The following is a 20,596-nucleotide window of genomic DNA, read 5'->3' on the forward strand; positions in this document are numbered from 1 at the left end:
AAATCAACACAGAAAAATCATTAGCATTTCTATACACTAACAATGAGCAAACTGAAAAAGAATTTATGAAAACAATTCCATTTACAATAGCCTCAAAAAAAATCAAATACCTAGGTGTAAACCTAACAAAAGATGTGAAAGACCTCTACAAGGAAAACTATACACTTCTTCAAGAAAGAGATTGAGGAAGACTATAGAAAGTGGAGAGATCTCCCATGCTCATGGATTGGTAGAATCAACATAGTAAAAATGTCTATACTCCCAAAAGTAATCTACATGTCTAACGCAATTCCCATCAAAATTCCAATGACATTCATTAAAGAGATTGAAAAATCTCCCGTTAAATTTATATGGAAACACAAGAGGCCACGAATAGCCAAGGCAATACTCAGTCAAAAGAACAATGCAGTAGGTATCACAATACCTGACTTCAAACTATATTACAAAGCAATAACAATAAAAACAGCATGGTACTGGCACAAAAACAGACATGAAGACCAGTGGAACAGAATAGAGGACCCAGATATGAAGCCACACAACTAAAACCAACTTGTCTTTGACAAAGGAGCTAAAAATATACGATGGAGAAATAGCAGCCTCTTCAACAAAAACTGCTGGGAAAACTGGTTAGCAGTCTGCAAAAAACTGAAACTAGATCCATGTATATCACCCTATACCAATATTAACTCAAAATGGATCAAGGATCTTAGTATCAGACCACAAACTCTTAAGTTGATACAGGAAAGAGTAGGAAATACTCTGGAGTTAGTAGGTATAAGTAAGAACTTTCTCAATGAAACCCCAGCAGCACAGCAACTAAGAGATAGCATAGATAAATGGGACCTCATAAAGCTAAAAAGCTTCTGTTCATCAAAAGAAATGGTCTCTAAACTGAAGAGAACACCCACAGAGTGGGAGAAAATATTTGCCAGCTATACATCAGACAAAGGACTGATAACCAGGATATATAGGGAACTTAAAAAACTAAATTCTCCCAAAACTAATGAACCAATAAAGAAATGGGCACATGAACTAAACAGAACTTTCTCAAAAGAAGAAATTCAAATGGCCAGAAAACACATGAAAAAATGCTCACCATCTCTAGCAATAAAGGAAATGCAAATTAAAACTACGCTAAGATTCCACCTCACCCCTATTAGAATAGCCATTATCAGCAACACCACCAACAACAGGTGTTGGTGAGGATGCGGGAAAAAGGAACCCTCTTACACTGTTGGTGGGAATGTAAACCAGTACAACCACTCTGGAAAAAAAATTTGGAGGCTACTTAAAAAGCTAGACATTGATCTACCATTTGATCCAGCTATACCACTCTTGGGGATATACCCAAAAGACTGTGACACAGGTTACTCCAGAGTACCTGCACACCCATGTTTATTGCAGCACTATTCACAATAGCCAAGTTATGGAAACAGCCAAGATGCCCCACCACTGATGAATGGATTAAGAAAATATGGTATCTATACACAATGGAATTTTATGCAGCCATGAGGAAGAATGAAATGTTATCATTCACTGGTAAATGGATGGAATTGGAGAACATCATTCTGAGTGAGATTAGCCTGGCCCAAAAGACCAAAAATCGTATGTTCTCCCTCATATGTGGACATTAGATCAAGGGCAAACACAACAATGGGATTGGACTTTGAGCACATGATAAAAGCGAGAGCACACAAGGGAGGGGTGAGGATAGGTAAGACACCTAAAAAATTAGCTAGCATTTGTTGCCCTCAACGCAAAGAAACTAAAGCAGATACCTTAAAAGCCACTGAGGCCAATAGGAAAAGGGAACCAGGAACTAGAGAAAAGTTTAGATCAAGAAGAATTTACCTAGAAGGTAACATAACACACACGCACAGGAAATTAATGTGAGTCAACTCACTGTATAGCTATCCTCATCTCAATCAGCAAAAATACTTATTCCTTCTTATTATTGCTTATACTCTCTCTTCAACAAAATTATAGAAAAGGGCAAAATAATTTCTGCTGGGTATTGAGAGGGTCGGGGGGACAGGGAGGGGATGGAGTGGGTGGTAAGGGAGGGTTGGGGGCAGGGGGGAGAAATGACCCAAGCCTTGTATGCACATGTGAATAATAAAAGAAAAAAAAAAGAGAGTACTCAGGCTATGGAATGATGAAAGCAGAACTTCAATGTGCAGATTGCAAGACAAGTTCAACACTTAGTGTCAGGGATCTGGGTTACAGGTTGATGGAAAAGTAATCTAGAATTTGTTTCTTGAAATAGGATCTTGCTATATTGCCCAGGTTGGTTTCAAACTCCTAGGCTCAAGTGATCTTTCTGCCTTAAACTACCACATTGCTGGGACAAGAGACACATGTCACTGTACTCAGATGCTAATCTAGATATTTAAAAGCTTCTATGCTATAACACATAATGAGCCAACTTGCATTTATCAAATGGTTCCAGTTATTTCTTCCCTCAAGCATTGAATTTAACAGGATGCCGTATGGAATCAGCTTCCACAGACAGGAAAACTTACCACAGTCAGGGATGGAGCTATCTATCTGATGAATTCCTTGGGGTTTGGGGAAAGAAACTTACTAACCCCTTCCCTCTGTTTGTTGCCTCTGGAGGTCTGTCTGATATGAGCCTCCTGTGGCTACTCCATTTGTTTAAAACTCTTTTTCATTAATCGTTACTGCTTACAGTTGTTTTTCTTTTGTAATTTTATTACTTTCTAACCATGACATCCAAACTCTATTGAAAATATAATGTAGTAAGAAAATATATATATTTGCATATATATGTGTGTGTGTATATATATACATATATATATACACATTATAGAGCTGTAATAGTTTAGTAGAATACGTCTGCTGTATTTGCTGTAAAATACTGTTATTCAGATTAATTGTATTTAAATCACACTTATTTCTCAGGGTGCATTATAGCTATTTGGAAAAATAATACTTCTCTCAAAGAACTGTATTCAACTTTACTGGGCAATCTTTTCATTATATTCATTTAACAGGAAAATTATTTCATGAGAATCTTAAATAATGTGTTTTCTTGTGTTTACTTTGGCTCTTATTTTAATAAAAAAGAAGAAGAAGAAGAAAGATACAGGTTGTTTACTTGAAGTTATAGTCCACTAGCAATTTTTAAAATTAAGAACATGTTTCTCATTTTAAAAAGACTAGATACAGTTTCCAGTATCTCTACAGAGAGCTATGAAGCAATCTTGATATGGAGTTATATGACTTGAGGAATCTTAAAGTCTCCCTGGCTTCCCTGCCCCTACCTTTCTACCTCATCTTCTAGAAGAGTATATTTTCACAACCTACCAAAAGGCAACTGATCATGAAATTTTGAACTCCTGCCCACAGCTGATAGGAGCAGTGCCATCCCTGGACCCAGGTGGGGAAGTGGGAGGGAGAAAGTAAGTACTGGGAATCTTGCATGTCAGAATTGTGAACTGGAGCAGAGAGCCTACAAATACTCTCTGTTGGATGCCAGGCTGGAAACGACCAGAAGCAGAGCTTGCTTTCCATTGTAAGTCATAGAAATGTTTGCCATAGAAATGATGAAAATCTGCAAAGGGAAAGAAAATCTGAAGCAAATGTGTAGAAGAGATTCAGAGACACCAGGGAGCCAGGCTTACTCTTAAGAGTCTCATTTGCATTTTCTATTTACCCCAATTTCCTGCTATACCTCCACTCTCATTTTTAAGCTCCTTGGAGTCAGTTTTGTTTTCTTGAGAATAAGAAGGGCTGTTCAAACTAGGTGAGTTTTAGACCACACAAACATAAGTTAGTGTAACACAACTGAGCTTCCTCAAAGGGAGATATTGATATTTGTTTGTGCACCTTTCAGAGTTGTTGTAGGAATCAGGGCAGGGAAAGCCTGTACAGTGGTGTAGACACAATACTTTTGAAAGCCAGACATAGATAACTTTATAATCATAACAATTCAAAAAGCAGGAGCCATATGGGGTACTTACCCTGTTGAAGGCAGACATTGAACTAAGAGAGCTCTTAATTTTGTTGTCAGAACAGTCCCCACTGAGGAACAGCCACCTACAAAAAGTCAGGCTGGGTTACCGCTTCACTTATAATCTCGTATCATTGCAAACTTATGAAAATAACTAAAAGCTAATATTTTTAAATCATTTGCAAATCAATGGAAATGTATTGCACAGCTAAGTGCTTGCTTATAGTGAGCCACCATGACACTGTGTATGATGAGAGGGCGTTTAAAGATGTTAAACGAAAAGCTGCATGCCATAAATGAGAGGAGGCAATGTGAGAAGGCTCAGGGGTGGCTGTTCAGCATTAACTTCCAAACTATCTGCATTCTAAGAGAAGAAGAACACTACAAAATCACTCATCAAAACCCAGTATGTAAACACATGCACAGAATAAAATAATTCTTTAAAAATAACTGAAGGGTTCTTTCTTGATTATAAATACTGTGATAGTGGTATAAACGTTAATGGATCAAAAGATTTTTTTCCTAATAAAATGCATCAATTATTAAGTATGGTAAAAATAAATAGTCAAATGAGATTCATATTTTATTTTTATTCAACTTAAATAGTTAGCAAAGTTAATTATATAATTTATTTTTATAAGCTATTTCTAATATAAAATAATGAAGAATGAGGAAAAATAATATTGACAAAGAATTTTGCATATTGGAATAAAATATTTTTCTCTCTAGTAATGATCTGAATCAACAATACTGGTCTGGGGTGTGGCTCAAGTAATAGAACATCTGTCTACTAAGCATGAGGCCCTGAGTTCAAATCCCACTACCACCAACAAAGAACCAACATCACTAAGGCTCATCTCATATCAGTAAGATGGAATACCTTGTCCATGTTCTCAACTGATAAGTATCTGAAAATCCAAGATGGTATAAAATAGCACTATGTGTATGTTATTACTGCAATTTCCAATGGTATTTAATCATCCACAATTGCCCAATATGAACTGATAGGAAAGGAAGTTTCTGTGGAGGTCTCAGAAATTTGCTCCATTTTTCTGTCTACTGATTTTCTGCTACTAATGTAGAAAATAAAAACACATTTTAATTTGGGACATTATTCTTTATTGTACTTTATCCACAGGTTTAGAATCATCCAATTTCTCTTTTTATAAACAAATGGTGAAACAAACATTGCTTATATTTGTTGAGTAAGAGAAGAAAAATTCTTGAAATTAAAAATCCATTATTATAATTATATTCATCTATGGGAACTACCATACCATAGAACTTTCACTTAAAAATAATTTTAAGATAAAACAATTACCTAAACAAATTTTCTTAAATATGAGACTCTTGGTCCTATTAGAGTCAAACTTCTAAGCAATTTCAAAACTCTGGTTTCATTTTTCCTTCAGAACCTGTCCCTAAGCTTCATCTGAATCTAAATCACGACCTTTTGTCCCACCCCCTAAAAAAGCAACTGATTCATATAAGTGATTTGCTTCTTTGGGGTTTTCTACTGGTTAGGAATTCAAAATTAGATATTTGTCAGAACAAAACAGTACTGTTGGGAGAGGAGGAGGGAATACCATTGTGTTAAATGAGAATCAATTTTTTTTTATCTTACTGAGAAATTTCCAAACTGTTTTCCATATTGGCAACATGATTTTCTCTTTCCATCAGCAGTGCATGAAAGGTTTCAGTATCTCCACATCTTCACTAACACTTATTTCCCATATAAAAAATTCAGCCATACTAGCATGTGTGAAATAGTATCTTATTGTAGTTTCTTTTAAAAACTTTATTAGTTATTGTAACTATATGATAGTTACACAGGGGGTGTTATTGTGATATTTTCATATATATACATACTGTACCCCAGTTTGATTCATCTCCTCCATTATTCTCCCTCTTCCCTTCCTTCCTTTTTTAAAGTGACTTGGACAGACTTCAGTGTTCCATATTCATACTTATACATAGAAAGTACCTCATGCATTTTCCATGTGAGATTCAGCAATTGTCCAAATGCTCTGATTCCATTGTGGCAATGGAGGGTTTTTTTATAATTTGATTTGTTATTAATCAATTTCCCTTTTGTTCACCAAATTTCCACTTCTTTGCCATTTAAAGACATTCCCTGTCAATTATACAAGATGAAAACCATTTTTTCCACTTTTCAAATTATCATCCTACAAATTTGGATAGGGGAAGGCAAATTTCAGATATAGAAGTGGAAACGCTGGAGTACAGGCACACCTGGAGGTGGCATTGCTAAGTCATTAAGGGCAAATGCTTGTGCCAACAGCCAACTAAAAACAGAGATGGTTTTGTGTCCTCTCTTATTGATAATACATTTCTTCAACATGATTGTATGAATGTCAAATTTTCATTCAGTACATAAGTAAAATAAAAATGTCATAAGATTGCATAAACTAGTGATCTTCCACTAGGGTATGAAGGTCATTCCATCATGAATACAGAAATCTCCGACATCTGAATATGAACTTGCAAATGCATTATGTAACATAATACTGTGTGTTTATATTTTATACATTTTAATGAAATATTAAACAGGCTTAGTTTGAGTTCATAATATAAATTGCATTAGAGGTCATGGCAATAAAATGAATGCAATTGTTTCTCAGGTATGGCTCTTTTAAAGTCAAGGAATAAACTGAGCAACCGTTTAAAATAATACACTTATAGAAATTCTTATTATCATGTATCCCAATTTTTTGTCTTATTCTGCTTTAGTAATTGTGAAATTCAATTTCCTTAGTATTTACCTGGTTCTCTATCCTCCATCTTCACCTGTAAGGTCAGACTCAAATTAGCCATCAAAGATTTTGTTAAAGTGAGAAGATGTCCTACCAAAGAAAATAATCTGGATGTCTATTTCCCCTTCATTTCTTATATTAAAGACTTTCACTGCACAGTAGGCATAAAATTAATAAGCAGTTTACATAACATTTGCAATAAACTGCCAAGTAAAACAGCTTTCTGGATTGTGTGACTCTGAGATTGAAGAAACAAAACTATAAACTTTATTCCTGACTTGCATGTCTGCCGGCATGTTGTCTAAAACATCTGCTCAGGTAATATGTCATATGCAATAGCCTGTGCAGGTTAGGGCAGGACATAATAGAATTAAATGTATTTTTAAATGCCAGGTTTTAAAACAAGACAGTCCCGCTTGGCATCTCATTATAAGTGAAATGACTTTTCATGTCATCCCATCAGTAGTCGTGCAGCTTTGGGGAGAGTTTAAAAGGTCAACATCCATAACTCTTTATTCTTTACTCATTCACTATTTCCTCATAAGAGAAATGCAGCAAGACTATTTTCTAAGTGGGCTTGCATTTCATCTAACGAATGAAAAAAATGTTGTTCTGAGTTTCTGAATCAGCCAACAGTCTTTCAATTTGGTATATACTGTCACCAGAAGAATAAAACATCACGGGGGAAAATAACAAGTCAGAAATTCTTATCAGTTATTTTCAATATGTTTGATTGCAGAAAATATACCTAAAATAATTTGAAAGATCTGGAGATAGTCCCCCAAGATAAATGAGAAAGATGTATGCTTTCTTTACAACTAGAAGTTATTGGCTTCAAGAAACATGTTTCTTATTCTTTCAGTCAGAACATCACTCAACAAACTCCAGGAAGAACAGTTAATAGTGCAAAGTTGTTCCATACAATAGAAAACAAAATTCCAGCCTGCTTCCGAGTGGTCATTTCCTTCACTTAACCACACTATATAATGAGCCTCTCCTATGGGCTAGGCCATTTCTAGACCAGAGATTCAAGAACGACCAAGGCCATCAGGGTCCTTGTCCTCATCTAGAAGATGGTGTCACCACCCTAAAGGGTGGTAGGTTTGGGTTATAAAAAGTGTTTTCAAAAAAGTATGAATAGTAAACCAAAGTGGTTAGTTCCTTTTCCCAACTATTCTCAACTCTACTTTTGCATTTGTAAACTCAGAGAAGAGAAGAAAAGAGAAGTTGACTTGGTGAAAGTCTGATGCTCCATGCTGGTGTAGATGAGGCATAAATGATGCATTAGCAGGTGAGCTGATTGGGTCTGTACTGTGCTTGTTGAATTGATAAGACTCCTTCTAGTTCTTTTGTGTGTGTGTGATGATTGATCCCAGGGCCTCAAGCATACTAAGCACACACTCTAACAGTGAACCCTACCCCTAACCCTTAGAACACTTTTGAAATATTCTTCTTTTCACCCCTCATTGCAGTCCCCATTCCCACCACCAAATCAACTCCCTTGCCTACACTAACTATCTGTCCCATTACAAAATACTTAAGACACCCCGGTGATATTTGCAAACTACATTGTCTACTTTCCACTGCTTGTGAACTTCTCCTTTTCGTTAAGACTGACATACTCTCTGCTGTTTTCCCTCAGGTAACTGTGGATCAATAACTATATAATCCAGAAATAAGGCTCAAGATACAGTATAATGGTACAGTAGTTTTTAACATGTTAAACTTACCAAAACCTTCCCACAGCTCAGTATAAGCAAAGTTAATAATGTCAACATTCCAGAAATTATGAGAGAGTTAGTTATCTTTGGCAATTGGGACTATTAAAGTTTGCTCAGAATAGAGCTACCAGAGCACTGCCCTCTGCACATACTGCTGACTCTGCGCCATTACCTGCTGATCAAGAAATATTTGGAGCACAGCCAACATTCTGCATCTGCTGTTACAATGCAAAATGAATGCCACAGCTTCACCTGTGAGTCTTCGTGCCAAAAATATTCAGTCTAAATTTAATCAAGTCTTCAGTTTAACTTCCAGACTATGGGAAATACTGAGGAATGAGAAAAAAACATGGAGGAACTATGAGATAAGTCAAAGGTGAAGCATTCTAGAAGATATTTGGTCAGATTCTACAGAAAATCAATAGATTATTTATGCATAAAAGATATTTAAGAGACTAAGAAATTATAGTAGCACATAGTCTTTTAGAGGTTCTGGTTTTACTTTTTTTAAGAGATGAGTATGAAAAGAGCTTAGATCACAGTTGCTGAAATTTGAATATGGGCTCAGTGATACATGATAATGATAATGACATTGTGTTTATGTAGGACAATATCAATGTTTTTTTTTGAGATGCATACTGAACAGGTAGGGGAGAAGGACTATAAAATATGGTCAAACAAGTAAGGAAAAGGTTAGCATTGGTGTGTGTGTGTATGTGTGTGTATAATGCATATAAATGGGCTAAACTTTGATATTTATTTATTTATTTTTGGGCAGAACTGGATTTTTTGAACCCAAGGTTCTGATCTACTACTTGAGCCACACCTTCAACACTTTTACTTTTTGGCAGAAGCAGCTTCTCAGACTATAATCATTTTACCTGTGCTTATCGCATAGGTAATATGGGATTATAAAATGCACCAACATACACAGCTTATTTGCTGAAATGGAGTCTCACTAAGTTTTGCCCAGGCTGGCCTCCAGCTACAATCCTGCCTGATCAATTGTTCTCCTGATACCTCCCAAGTAGTTGGGATTACAGGCATGAACCACCACGCCTAGCCTATTGTTTATTTTTATAAATAGAATTCTTCTTTCTTATCAACAGAATTATTTATCCTAATGGAATTTTAGTACAGTAAGCTTCAGTTTCCAGAACCCTGGGTATAATTATTCTGGAAATCCATGTCTTCCAGATTACCAAATTAATCCATAAATATAAGATATTGCTCATCTAAAATTATTCTGAAATTTTCTGCTCTGATAAGTTGAGTTTACAAGATACAATGAAATTGTTTCTTACTGAAGTTAGGTCACTTATGATAATGTGACATTAGTGATAGAACTATTAAGATTGAGTTAAACTGATTGACATATGCTCTGGAACTGATGTCCTGGAAATCTCCCTGGTGTCAACATGAGTCACTTTATCTCTTCTTTCTCTTCAACAGTAGGTGAGCATGTTTTGTGCCAGGCAGGTTTGGGTTTCAGGTTCAAGAACTGCATGGAAAAGCAGTGAGGAAGAAAGTGGCTGGTTTTAAGTTGTTTTCAAACCTACCAAACATCATAATCTCTTGAGAGCTATTTTACAACAATGGGATTGGACTATGAGCACATGATAAAAGCGAGAGCACACAAGGGAGGGGTGAGGATAGGTAAGACACCTAAAAAACTAGCTAGCATTCGTTGCCCTTAATGCAGAGAAACTAAAGCAGATACCTTAAAGCAACTGAGGCCAATAGGAAAAGGGGACCAGGAACTAGAGAAAAGGTTAGATCAAAAAGAATTAACCTAGAAGGTAACACCCATGCACAGGAAATCAATGAGAGTCAATGCCCTGTATAGCTATCCTTATCTCAACCAGCAAAACCCCTTGTTCCTTCCTATTATTGCTTATACTCTCTCTACAACAAAATTAGAGATAAGGGCAAAATAGTTTCTGCTGGGTATTGAGGGGGGGAGCGGGAGGGGGTGGAGTGGGTGGTAAGGGAGGGGGTGGGGGCAGGGGGGAGAAATGAACCAAGCCTTGTATGCACATATGAATAATAAAAGAAAAATGAAAAAAAAAAATGAAAAAAAAAATAGTGCAGTTAGGGATAAATACACTGATGCTCAATCTCTGAGGATTGGCTTAGAGTTCCAGCTCCCAGGTATTCTTGAGGTAGCTGATGGAGATACCATCAGTTGGGACCTGAGAGAAACAGGCCCTTAGGAAGACCAAGATGTAAGTAAGGGAAGCCCATTCTCTCTGGGTGGGGTGAGGAAGTGAAGTGGAGAAGTCCACAGAAGAGTATTTCTTTAGCTAAATATTTTTTTTACTATTTTTTTTCTTTTATTATTCATATGTGCATACAAGGCTTGGGTCATTTCTCCCCCCTGCCCCCACCCCCTCCCTTACCACCCACTCCACCCCCTCCCTGTCCCCCCGACCCTCTCAATACCCAGCAGAAACTATTTTGCCCTTATTTCTAATTTTGTTGTAGAGAGAGTATAAGCAATAATAAGAAGGAACAAGGGTTTTTGCTGGTTGAGATAAGGATAGCTATACAGTGAGTTGACTCACATTAATTTCCTGTACGTGTGTGTTACCTTCTAGGTTAATTCTTTTTGATCTCACCTTTTCTCTAGTTCCTGGTCCCCTTTTCCTATTGGCCTCAGTTGCTTTTAAGGTATCTGCTTTAGTTTCTCTGCGTTAAGGGCAACAAATGCTAGCTAATTTTTTAGGTGTCTTACCTATCCTCACCCCTCCCTTGTGTGCTCTCGCTTTTATCATGTGTTCAAAGTCCAATCCCATTGTTGTGTTTGCCCTTGATCTAATGTCCACATATGAGGGAGAACATACGATTTTTGGTCTTTTGGGCCAGTCTTTAGCTAAATCTTGAAAAATGAAAAGGAATATGGCAAATAGACAAAGAATGTGGGTTCTTGGATATTTGAATATATGTTACTACCAAGATAATGGTACCTTCCAAAAGGGCTAGAAAAAAGAAGAGTTAGATTGTCAAAATCAGTTTTAGTAAAAAATGATAAAGGAGTATCATCAATAAGGCAGCAATAGCAAAATCAAATATTACTGCTATTCTCTCTTTCATTAGACTTGAAAAAATAAAATTAAATAAAGAGGAATGTTTAATATACAACCTAAGACTTCCTGGCTTCAAATTCCTGTTCAAACACTTACCTTTTAAGTGATTTAAGGCAAGTTAAATTTTATATGTTTGAGTTTCCTAAAATCTGTCTCATTGTGTTGTTATGAGTCTAAATGAGCTAACACATACAAAGGGCTTAGAATCATGTCTGCTTAGAACATTTCAGCTTTAGAAGGTACAGTGTGCTTGGTTATATTCCCAACACCCTACTCTGGCTGCCTTGAAGGAAACTGTAAACATCTAAAGAGCTCACTCCAGATATGAATAGCATTCACCAACCCCTACGATGTGTGGCCACATTGCCAGCATATCTACAAACAGTCCTGTTTGATCTTCCCGGCTAAATCACTACCTGTAATATGAACTTATTACATACTTTTTTAAAAAGAGGAGGAAAATTGTGGAAGGCAATGCTAATGGTAGGGGAGTTTGGGTGTGTGCTGGCAGCTCTTTAAAATTAAACCTTGTCTGGAGCAAGGTGAAGAGTGAGTTCTGCAGAGCACATGTGCTATAATGTAAGAGAGATAATAAGAATCCCATCTCTTGAGGGCTTATTAGCAATTTTTTCAATTCTTTGTTTTTACTTTTCTCAGGTTCTTTCCTTACTCTTTCTCTGTTCTAGGCATGAGCATTGTAAAGGCTCTCAAAGATATACATAGGGTTTGAGGAGAGGGTAAAGGGCTTAAGAGTGGTTACCAGAGACCAAGAAACTTAAGAGAGGTTAGTAAAGGAGGACAAGGTTACAGCCAGATAAGAAGGAAGCTTTGTTATTCTATGACAGATGAGGGGATTATACTTAACACTTTTGTGCCATGTAATTCAAAATACCCAGAAGAGAGGTTTTGAAGTTCTTATCACAAAGAAATGATAAATATTTGAGATGACGAATAACCTAAATATCCTGAGATGATCACTACATACAAATGATATATATCATAAAAGCCAGGGATAAAGGCACACACCTATAATCCCAGCTCTTGGGAGGCACAGGCAAAGAAATAAATAAATGACATCAAATCATGATACTGCACCTCAAAATTATACAATTGTTTTATGTCAGTTAAAAATACAATGACTTAAAAAAAAAGAAAGAACTGCACAGGCAGTTCCCTCTTGTTTTTGCCTTCTTCTATCTCATTTTTCATCTACTCTGGCCTGTTCAGAAAAGATGCCTTGACTTTGAAATCTATGAAAAAATAAATGTGTGTAAATCTTTTCTTCTAAAAAGAATCTTAATCTCTTAACCAACAAATGGCATACAGCAAGTTCTATGTTAATTAACTGTAAGAAATAGTATAATATAATTTGCAATGCCCTTCAGAGTATTAATACACGTGCCATGAAATAGTGACTTAATATTATGGAGCACTTCATTTCATCAACAAAAGTTCTCATGCAGCCAACAAAACTAACAAATGTACACACTCAATTCAAATCTCGCCAACCTGACATGGCTTTCATTATTATAATGTCAACTTCTCAGGAGCAGAATGGATGAAATGAAAGTTACCTCCGACTCATGAGTGTTTGAGGGTGGCCATGTCTCTTTCCACTCTGCCTGTGTGAAAAGCATTAATGACCCAACCAGTCTGAGCTGCTTTTGCCTTTGTTCTCATGTGTGCTTCCAACAGATGCAAAGAACAGCTGGATCTTTTCCTCACATTGTCTCTTTCACCTTGGAAAGAACTTCCATTAGCTTTCTGATCCAAAGCCTGGGAATACATACATTCGCTTCCAAAATGCGCTAAAAGCCTCAAAATATATGTCCAGCCTAATTCTTTTCATGATTTTTTTCTAAAGAAATGTTCTGAAGACTTCAAATATCATAAATGCAGCCACGGTTGTACTTTATATTAATACTCTTGTTCACACTCACAGACCCTCAATCCAGAAAACTGGGAGGAAGTCATTTTTATTTTAAGATACACTTGTATACTATAGTGATGAGAGAGGGGTACTTTGCTGCTCATTTCAGGGGTCTTGGACAACATTGTGTTAGACTTCTTAGGACAATACTTATAAAATACTCCCCACATTGCCAGCATGTGTGTTAATTATAGTCCTAGATGGGTTATACGTATGGTCACTATGTTCAAGCAAAGCCCTGTTCCATCTTAATTATTCTTATCCTCAGAAGGATGCCCTTGTATCCTTCTTCCAGTGCTGTATATTCACTGCTGCCTGAAGAAGAAAGAATGGAAATTTAGTAGTATTCTATTCTCTAATTGCACATAAAGGGAGAAGTGAGAAAATATATGTACAATGTCATGACAGTTTTATTTTTGGTGGTGAGGGTGTTCTTTTTTTAACATATCAAAAAGATTATTTGTGGTACAATGCAAACTGTAATATGTATATAAAGAACATAAGTTTTGCATATAAAATAAATACATATTCAAACATAGTTTATTCTCAAAGCTATAATTTAATCGGTTCAAGTTTAATTTGAATTAAATGGCACTATAATTATGCTATTTAATAAATATGAATATATTATATATTTATACATACTATAAGAACATACATATTTAAATATATAAGACCTCAGTGCCCAAACTGGCACAGCCTTGGGAATAAGATAAGTAAAACAAACAAGCAGTGGTGATCCTAAACGGCTGAGGGAAGTGACTAGGTCAAAAGTTTACTATGTCTCTTTATTGTAGGATTTCTCTGAGTGTTGGGTATCCAAAGAAAATGTGGCTCTCCAAAGATGAGAAGTAATCATATAAACAGTTGCCTACACCTGATCAACAGGTGAAACTGGTGTTTTACACAACACTTTATTGGTGCTATTATTTTACTTTCTCCAGGAACACAGTGAAATTATGAGAACTAGATGTGATTTTTTTCATCAAAATAAATTGAGCCTTAAAAATCAAACATGTCCTTTTTAAGAGGAAATCGTTTTGACTGGATTTTTATATTATTTGTTTTACCCCCAATACAGCACATTTTATGATTTCTTGATTTTTGTCTGCTTTTCTAACAGATTAAATCACAAATCTCTGCATAAAACTGTGTTTAGAAGAATCTGTGCCTGGCTGTTTTTAAACAGTTGCTTGCCCCAACAAACTCATCATGCCTGGTAAAAGCCTATCCACATAGGAATGGGCTTAATCTACTGCAAATGGTAAACCAAGGAAGTAGCTTTGGAGTTTGGTTGTGAGAAGAACAAGAGCCTCTACACACTTGTCAGCAAAGCCCAGGGTGCCCCGTTCCCTGGGACAGCTCTGAAGACCATGGCCACACAAGTTCTATTAATCGCCACCTGCAGAGCGAGCACTTGTGTTAACTGAGTTCAGGGTCAGCAAACTGGATTCAGTATGTTCAATCTAAAAATACAAGCCTTTGTTAAAAAGCAGTGCATTGTTAATAAACAGGAGAACGATTGTCTGTGAACCTTCGGAAACTAGGTTTTTAGGTTTTTGGTCTATTCTAAACAAAATTTAAACTTTAGAAGGGAAATTGGGAGCCATTATTTACCATATTACATTCAAACACAAATTTGCAATTAAATGAATAAAGGATGGTTGTGTGCATTTTGTGAAAGCAAGAATGATTCCAAATAAAAGGCTATCCATTAACTTATTTCATCTCTATCATTTATTTTTGTAAACTGCTAAAGCTATGCTTTATTTATTGTTGCTCATCCATATATAATTCTCTGGAGTTTAGAAAACTGCATCTAACATTTTCACCTCCAACTTTATAAACTGCATTGATTTATTTCTGTCTCTTTAGCCTAAAACCATTTATTATAGCAACAAAACATCCTCCTCTTTGGGTGATTCAGAGACAAAGTCTACCCGCTTACTGTGTAGGGAACATTGACAGATGGCCAAATGGGGTGATAGCTTTGATTTTAATGTGTCTTAAGAGAGTAAATGAAGCAAAGGCAGTCTTCATCTCATGTGAAAAGTTGGATTTTTCTGTGGCTTGTCGGCAATACTGAGGTGCAATTCTCACAGCACTTCATTGATTTTTCACTCAACCATGACCACCATTCGGATGGCAAAAAACAGGGTCAAAGAATTTTTAAAGGTTTTTTAATTTTTTCCTATTTGTACAACTACAAACAGAGTTGACTTTACTCACTTAGTGGTTTGCTGGTACAAAGTCTGTATGGGTTTCACAGGTTATGAATTTTTAATTTTATACAAAATGAAATGGTTTTGTCCAGAGAATCATTAACATCATAAAGATGATGAGAATAAAATGCTTCACACCTCCCCACCTGTGATTTTAGCATACATCACGGATGACAAAGCACTCTGCATTACTTGATTTAAGCTTCAAGAGACAGACTCCAACAGCAGGACATGAAATAATGCTTGTAACAGAGCAATAAAGTCTCATTGTTGTGAGATGGCATGGTGTTCCATGCAGGGGTTCAAACCTCAATTCAACTTTAAATACAAAGTGCCATTTAAATCTAAAGATGAACTTTTTCATCTTCTCTGAGGGTATGAAAGATGGAAAAAACAATGAAGAAAGATGTAACAGCTGAATTCTATAGAGATTTTAGCCTCTAGACAGCATTTAAACAAATGAAAACCTGACATTATCTACCCTGAGTATTACAAATTTGGGTAGAATTGTGCTTCTATAATAGTACAAACATTATTCACAGAAAATAAATACAAGCCTGTTTTATTATAGGACAGTCTTTGAATATATACAGGTACAAATTTCTCAGGTACAGTAATTTAGTTGGTATCTTTGTGCTTACATTTCACCTTTCAGTATGAGAGAATGAAATATCAGCAGGCTCTAGAGTGTGAAGACTTGAATTCAAGTCTGTGCCTCTGCCTTGTCCCTGCTTTGTAAAATTAGGATAATATCTTACACTTCAGCCTGTTTCCACATCCATGTAATGGGAATAAGTTTTTACAAGTTTACACAAATTAAGATTGTCTTTGCAAAGCAACTAGCAGTCGCTGACATTCTGTACATTTGAGTTCTCTTAACACAGGTGGCTAAAGTGATAGTAGAGGCTTTCTATCCTGAGTCCATTTGTTAGGAAAATGAAACATGCTAGTGATGTTCACAGAAGGCTTGCTTCACGCAGCACAATGTTCCCAGCACCAGGTCACACTCATCCTCCCCAGCAGCCCAATGTCTGTCAAGTTTTATACCAAAACCTACTGATTGAGAATAAAGGCAACTTCCCAGAGACCCAATATTCTACAGTGTCACATCTCACTGACAGGGTAATGACATGGGGACATCCTCCAAGTGAGCACTTCAGCTGCTGGCATCTGCATTTCTGAGCATCTCTGAGCTCACTCAGATGTGCCACAGCATAGTGGCAAGAAGAAAATGAAAAATCCAGTGCAGCCTACATGAAGGCACAGGCCTGTGCGCATTTGCAAGTGAACACTGAGTGCCCGTGGATGGAGATGCAAACATTGACAAGATAATTGCAAATATTTCAAAAATAAATAACATTCAGCCAGAATAGGGAAGGCCCAGAGTCTTCCATTCCCTGCTCCTCTGGCCAGTGAAAACAATTGCTGGGTTTTCTTCCCTTTTCTGTTTTTTTATAGCCTTACTAAGAACCTAATTGCCCCAATATTGCCTAGGAACACAGCCATTTCTTACTCTTTCAGGTGAAAGGGCTAATCCTCTACAGCCATGAGCAAACTTTACCCCCAGCATCCCCAGTGGGAATGCTAAAATAAAATAAGTTAACAAATAAGCACCCTTAGCAAGAGTCTTGTTCCTACTTCATTTTGTTCCTTAGACTGAGAAATACAAGACAGAAATGACACTCTCTGTGGAGATAGCTACATGATTTGTTGCTACTGCAGACAGTCCCGTCCTATGATTGTTCCAATTTTTCAAATTACGATAGGGAGAGAGTGATATGCATTCAATAGAAACTATTCTACAAAATTTTGAATTGGGATATTTTCCCTAGCGAGGGAGATGAGGTCCACTCCTCTCTAGTAATGCTGGGTGGAAGCAGTAGCTGCAGCTGCCTATCGGTAATGGAGTCACTGGAGAAGTGAGCAACACTCTTCAGCAGGCTATGTGGCTGAGCTGTGATGTTCAACAGGTCAGGTGCATTTGACAACTGCACTTTCAATGGTTCATAGGAAAGTAACCTCACTGTAGATTGAGGCACATCTGCACTATTCACTTTCTGAGTGAAATGGGAGGCCAATGTGTTGGACCTGCAAATCCGACATGTAGCCTACTTCCTAATCCCAAGGGCAAACAGTCAAGCATTTGCTTCAGAATTCCCACTTCAAAGGGCTTTATTGAAAATATAAAACAAGAATTATTTTACCCAAATAAGAATTCTTACAAAGATCAGAATGTGAAAAGGAGAATATCATGACACATATAACTCCATAATTAATCTAAATTTTAACCTCTTTGAATCCTACTCATGAATACAAACAGACACCTTGCCTTACATATCCATGGGAAGATGAAACAGCTAGCTTAGACCTCAATCCCTGGTTGTGTTATATTAGTTTCTCCTCCTGTTTTAGGCCCTGGATGTAGGAATAGCAGGCACTCAAAGTGGAAGACCAATAGCCATTCAAGAGAGCTTCTCCTTCTCCCACATCACATGGCCAACACTGAGCACAACAAGTGATTTCTTACCCTTACAGATTTTTGTCCTTACCTTCTGCTATCAGTTTACTGCATCAACCCTCCTACCTAGATACTGCTTCTGTGTGTTTCCTATGACCAGTATAAAAAATTATCACACACTCAGTGGCTTAAAACACTAGAATTCTAGAAACTAGAAATCCAAAATCGTTATCACCAGGCCAAAATCAAGGTATCAATAGGTACATGTTCCTTCTAGTTTCTGGAGTCTTCCTGCTTTCACAAGCATGTGAGTACATCATTCTAATCTTTGCCTCTGTGGTCACAGGTCTTCTCCTTTCTGTGTATCACAGCCTGCTTCCTCCTCTCTCTTAAAAAGATTGTATATAATGTTCACCCAATATTCCAGGATCATCTCCCCATCCCATGATTATTAATTGAATCAAATTTCTGCAGAGTTTTTGCCATACATATTATGGGTTGAATTAGGTCCTCTAAAATTCATATGCTGAAGTCCTAATCTCCCAATACCTCAGAATATGACATTATTGGAAGACAGTGTCTTTACAGTGATGATCAAGTTAAAATAAAATTATTAGAGTGGACCTTAACCCAACTTGACTGGTGTCCTTACCAAAAAGAAAGAAAGAAAAGAAAATTAAATTTGGATATAGAGCTGCATATAGAGGGAAGAGGATATAAAGAGACACAGGGGGAAGATGTTCACCTACAAGCTAAGGAGAAAAGCAAAGAGCAGTCCTTCCTTCACAGCCCTCAGAAGGTACCAAGTCTACTGACACCTGAAACTCAGCCTTCTTGCCTCCAAAACCATGAGACAGTAAAGTTCTATTAATTACACCACCCAGTTTATGGTGCAGCAGTCATAGCAAGATAATATACAAGATAAAATGTACAGGTTCCAGGAATTTGGACCTATATGTGAGTATCTTATGTGGCCTGATATACTTACTTAACATGGAGAATGTCCCTTGTCACCAGACTCACCCATCAACCCATTCTCTAAACAACTCTTAGTTGTGTTCAGAGATGCAAGAGTATGTCCTTTCACTTTCTTAAAATCCTCTTCCCTCTGGATAAGTGTCATACACCCCCTTTCTATCTGCGTCTCATGTCACTCACTGGCAGGACCTCTTATCACTTGCTCCTCCAGGTTTCTATCTTGATATTTTCTCTCTTCTTTTGCCTTGGAAATTTCTCTTCTTTAAGAGTTGCTTAATGTCTTTTTCAAAATAAAGCTTTCCTCAACCTGTTTCGTTCACCTTGCAGGGCTAGCCTCATGGGTGTGTGAACTGTGTGCCCATACAGGCCCCAGCATAGAAGCCCACGCTTGGTTTAATGTCGCCTGGTATCATACTGAAATTTTTAGTATCTTTGAAACAGAAGTCCTATATTCATGGGTTTTTTAGTGGACTCTGCAAAATAGTCACCAGTCTTTTCACTCAGCCTGGTAAGTTTCTCCTCAGTAGGTTAACAGAAAGATCTCCCTCTGGAAATGTCTTCAGAAATCTTATCCAAGAAGGTTGACAAGAAAAAACTGGCTTGTCATAAGATTGATTGTCTCAGTTGGATAAACTGCTCTGCAGTGTGAATCCCAGGATCACTGAGTATTCTCATGTGTGACCTATGAGATGGAATGCTGGCACCTGAGGAGGTGGTCAATTAACTACTGGTCCTATAGAGGACTGAACATGGTGGATCCTTTACCAGCCAAGGTGAGAGGCTGTGATGGAAGAGGAAGAATTCTAACAGACAAATTTGATCTATATCAAGAGTTAAAGCTTCACTGATAAATTTTTCAAATTCTACATCATTCTGCTCACAAGACACTTAATTTGTTTTCCTAAGAGAGTCCCAAGTAAATAAAAGTTTTTCCTTGTTTAACCCACTTAGTGCCTGCCACCCAGTATAAGGCCTTCATTCTATCCCTAACACTTCTCAGGAACTCCATCAACGACCTCTACCTTCACAGAGTTTATATAGTAATGCCTGAGGAAGACAACTAAAAACTAAATAAGTATAGTAGACATTTTGTCAGTTGGTGATGAAAACCATGAGGAAAATGAAAGAATGAAAGGAAGGAGCCAGCATTGGGGAGAAAGAAAATGCAACTGTAATAGAAGCATTAGGAGGGAAAGTCTCAGTTGAGAAATTCCATTTAACCAAGGACCTTAAGTTGGTCATTATCATATCTTTATGACCTTTTTTGTGTATTATGTCATACTAAACATCCATGAACTTTGGGAACCAGAATAAATGCGCATCACAAGCATCAGTTCCTCTTTCTCCTCATCAAATAGGGATAAAAAAATCAACTAACAGACTTAAGGTGCTTACTATGTACTAAAGAATTGGTTGATACCTTGAAAAATTACAAGCCTAGGTTTTTTAGATCG

At 36.9% G+C, this 20,596-nt stretch overlaps 1 long non-coding RNA gene across 4 annotated transcripts in view; it reads right to left on the reverse strand.

The window, feature by feature from the left end:
- Positions 1-20,596, reverse strand: part of LOC109673965 (uncharacterized) — a 160,818-nt gene that overhangs the window by 77,087 nt on the left and 63,135 nt on the right. For all 4 annotated transcript variants that reach the window (XR_012446336.1, XR_012446335.1, XR_012446337.1 and 1 more), the window contains one exon: positions 3,984-4,059. This is a non-coding gene — a long non-coding RNA (uncharacterized lncRNA). The remainder of the gene's footprint in view (positions 1-3,983; positions 4,060-20,596) is intronic.

Source organism: Castor canadensis, chromosome 3 (genome assembly GCF_047511655.1).
Source record: "Castor canadensis chromosome 3, mCasCan1.hap1v2, whole genome shotgun sequence".
In the NCBI taxonomy this organism is placed as follows: Eukaryota; Metazoa; Chordata; class Mammalia; order Rodentia; family Castoridae; genus Castor; species Castor canadensis.